This window comes from Channa argus, chromosome 3 (genome assembly GCF_033026475.1).
Source record: "Channa argus isolate prfri chromosome 3, Channa argus male v1.0, whole genome shotgun sequence".
NCBI classification, from domain to species: domain Eukaryota; kingdom Metazoa; phylum Chordata; class Actinopteri; order Anabantiformes; family Channidae; genus Channa; species Channa argus.
This window is the reverse complement of record NC_090199.1, coordinates 972,915-977,312: the sequence shown is the minus strand read 5'-3', so window position 1 is coordinate 977,312 and position 4,398 is coordinate 972,915.

Genomic DNA, 4,398 nt, shown 5'->3' with positions numbered 1-4,398 from the left:
TGGACAGTCAGAGCTGCAGGACAAATCATTGGTCACTATTTGAGACCTTCAAAGTGTCCCCCACACCAACCCCTAAACAAAAGCACCAGGGAAAGGACGTAGGGACTGACAGTGTCTCTAAAGCTAAACTGTGATTTGACAGATGAACAAGAGCAATTTACCTCCAATGTCAAATAAATGTGTAAAAAGACTGATACTAATATATAACTTTGATGAAATGTTAATTTAAAAAGTTTAAAAAGTTTAATTTAGTGTCATGACAAAAAAAGTTTTGGAAATTATAATAAAATAACTTCATAACTGTGAAGTCTTATTATTTTAACATTTTTTCAGTTAGAACATTTAAAAGCAGCTCCAAAGTGTATTTTCCACGTTTTGAACAGAACATCCACTGGATTTCTCTCTGTTCAGACAGAGTCACAGCAGCTAATGCTAGTTAGCAGCTAGCTAGAGGCTGACTGTGGCTAACTGTAGCTAACAGCTAAATGATTCATATCGTCCACAATCAGCACTCAGACAGTGAGACCAACACTGAGTGTCCTCTGTCTATGGACTTGGATGTGAATATGCAGAAAACTCTGATTTCAGTAGCTGGTAGCTACATGCTGTATGCTAACTATCATGTTAATTCTTCACTTACAGCACATAAACATATATTGGCATGAAATAAATTAAACGTTAAAAATATTTTTTATGGTATTTTAAGGACAGTGCAAAAAAGCTGCAGCCGATCACTGCACCAGCACGAGATTTCCAGTAAAGTTACAGTAACTGACATCAGCCAACATCCAGTGGAGCCGTGTGTCTGGCTCATGTATTTTTTATACTTTTTATTCCACTGACCAACAACAACAGTCCAACGCTGAGATCAGTTCAGAGAAAACATCAATGGCAGGTGTGTAGCTGCAGGTGGTTGTGGACAGAATCAGGAAGTTTTCATAAAACTTTCCACTGTTATCGTTGGGATTTCAAGCTGCTGCTCAGATCATTTGATACTGACCCACCAGCAACATGTGGAAGTGAATCTCACAAACAGGTAGTGTTAGTTTTCACTGATCATAGAATTATTGACTGGATCATGTTAAAGAACTCAGAACATGTAGTCCAATAAGTTTGACGTGATTGTGAGAAAATGTCCCCACAGTTATCAGACTGTTATAACAAAGGACAGAATGGATGTGTTGTCAAAACAAAGCTGTTGGAAAGTAGAAGAGTCTGAACAGAGTCCAGAGTTGGACAGGAGCATGGAACCTCCTGGGTTTTATTCTCAAATTCTTTTTCGAGGTTGTTTTTTACAGATTGAGCAGCTTCTTCTTCGTGCTGTAAAAATCCAGGATGATGTGTGACTGGCTCTGGTTTAGCGCTTGTTTGTTCAAAACCAGGAGAAAGAGCTTCAGTGAATTTCTCTCTGTATTTGTGCAGCACAGTCACTTGGTGCCACTGACGCTGAAGAATCTCACAGAGACAATTTTAGACACTTTCTGATGCTCTGCCACATATGGAGGATGAGGAGGGGAGTTGATGCATTCAAATGACTCCCAGACTCTGGTGGACTGAGTCCATGTTCCTGTCCTCTCAGTCCTGTGCTGGGTCCCTGATCCATCCACAGTATAAAGACCCTGTCAGACAGCTAGGACCATGGATCACATGTGTTCAGCTCATCAGGATTTCACATCCAACACAGAGGACAAATGTTATCTGAGGAGTGAGCAGACTTTCTGCTGAGAGTGGACAGAGGACAGGGGACTGCTGCCCTCTGCTGGACAGTCATGGTAGCAGAAAGTGGAGTCCAGGTGAGAGGGAAGTTAAGCTAATACAGGTACTGGACAGATGGCTGGAGAAGTGTCCTGATGACCAGGAGTTCAGGTGAGTAATAAACTTTGCAGGATGCAGAGGAGCCAACACCCAAGATAATAACATCCAGATCCACAGTAAAGACGAGTCCGAACAACAAGGTCAGATATGAAGAGCAGATGAGGACATCCAATAAAGGGAGAACAGTCCAAATCCAAATCAGTGTCCAATCAGTCCAAATCCAATTCCAGATCCAGGTCCAAGTCCCAACATTTTTATCCAGTTCACATCTGAAACATGAGGCAGGAGACTTAGGACTGACAAGTGTAGGTAGAGGCTCAGATAGATACAGGAATCCAGGACCAGAAATGTTAAGACAGGTGGTAAAAAGACAAGAGGACAGATTATGAGAGAGGTTATGAGACACTCATGTCCAGTTTGAACAGTTTCACAGATTATTCCTTGGTTGTCCTTGTGTTACTTTGTAATTACCATCTGCTGCATGTGTCAGTTCCATCCATATGCTGCTGCTGTTGGAAGAAGATGATCAGCACAAATGTGTGAGTTTGATGTTTCTCTTCGTTCAAAATACTGTTTAGTTCCTGTCCAGCAAAAAAACCCCAAAAACTAAAGTTGGACTTTAAGACACAGCCTGATGGGTTAGTCATCTTTAAGAGGGTGTTTTAGCAAAAACTGCACTGACATGAAGTGACTGTTTGAACAGATGGTGACCTCAGTGTTAATGTCAAGAAACCAGTTTGAGATGATCTGAACTTTGTGACACTGTGCATTATCCTGCTGGAAGTAGCCATCAGAAGCTGGGTCCACTGAGGTCATGAAGGGATGTACGTGGTCAGCAACAAACTCAGGTCCTGTAGGCTGTGGCATTTACATGATGCTCAGTAGGTACAAAGGGCCAAAGTAGGCAAGAAAATATCCCCCCACCATTAAACCACTGGCAGCCTGAACTGTTGATGCAAAGGCAACATAGATCCAAGCTTCATGCTGTTCATGCTAAATTGTGACCAACCAACTGAATGTAACAGCTGACATGTTGTGTGTCCTCCTCAGTCAGAACTAGCAGTTAATTCAGTCACTGTTGCCTTTCTATCATCTTGAAGCAGTCCAGCCATTCACCTCTGACCTCTGACATCAACATGACCTTGTCACCCAGAGAACTGCTGCTCACTGGATACTTTCTCTTTTTCAGATGGTTCTCTGTGAACCCTAGAGATGGTTTTGTGTGAGTCAACAGTTTCTGAAATACTGTGTCCAGCATCAACCACCGTGTCACATTCAAAGTCACTTCAGTCACCTTTCCTCCCATTTTGATGCTCACTGTGAACTTTAGTGTTAATGCAGTGAGTTGCTGGTCTGTGATTGGCTCATTAGACTTTTGCGTTGAGGAGCAGTTGAACAGCATCTAACTGCATGAGGCCTGTAAACAGACATTAAAAACTATACTAATAACAAAACTGAAGTCATATCAAATCATGTGAAATTACTATGAGTAATATTTTAATATTAGAATCGTTGTCATGTTTTAAGTCTACAACTATCTCTGACTTTTCTGTCCATTTGTCCATCAAGGTTTCAGACCTGCTTTACTTTCTGTCCACTAGTAAGTTTTACTTCAACCTGTGTTTATGTGTCTTTTCATTGCTTGTTTCTTGCTTTATGTGACACTCAACCTTTAATGTGTGATGCTCAAAGAATGTGGGATCATTTTATTTTACACAATTCTTCTGCACAACAAATTATAAAAAGAGTATTGGTCTGTCCAACCTGTGGGGGGGAAGATGCATTAATATAAATCCTCCGTACACGTGTTTAAATCTGATTTCCACAAAATAAGACAATTTACATACTTAGTTTACATAATTACATAAATTCACCCCTACATTTGTGGAACTGTTGATTAGTTCCAGCACGTAGGAAGTAAGATGACAGACTTTTCACTGTCCACTAATGAGTGAGAGAAAAAAAAAAACAAAAAAAAAAAACAAACTAAAAATAAATAAATATAAAAACTGCAATCATCTGAAGTATGAGTGTATTTGAAGCACAGAAAACAACATGGTGCTAATTGACTTATTTTGCTGTTGAATTGCTAAATGTAGATTGAATTAATTTCCCTTAATTGAATGGAGCTGGTCTGTAAAACACAGATCAGCAGTTCAGACTGGACTGGTTTTGGGAATAAAGTGCTGCAGAGCAGACTGTTATATTTGTTTGAAGAGAAGATGATTAAAGAAAATATTGAAATCTTAATAAAAGAGCTTAATGGGAAAATAACCTGTAGATTAATCGAGAGGAAAAAAAAAAAAAAAAAATCTCTTTAGCTGCAACCTAAATGAGAAGTCAGGTTACAACTAAAGTGGATACAGTTTGTTAGAGTTCAATTTAGTTTATATCTTTTGTTAACAAAAAATTAGTTATTTGATCCTTCAAACTTTAAAAAGCTTTACTTTTTATATTACACATTTCAACCATTACTATTATAGTAGTGATGAGTTGTAGCATTTTAGAAAACAGTAATCTTTTCTGTTCATTTTGAGTCTGTTCACATTAATCACCTGAAAAAAGAAAAGGATCCACCCAGTC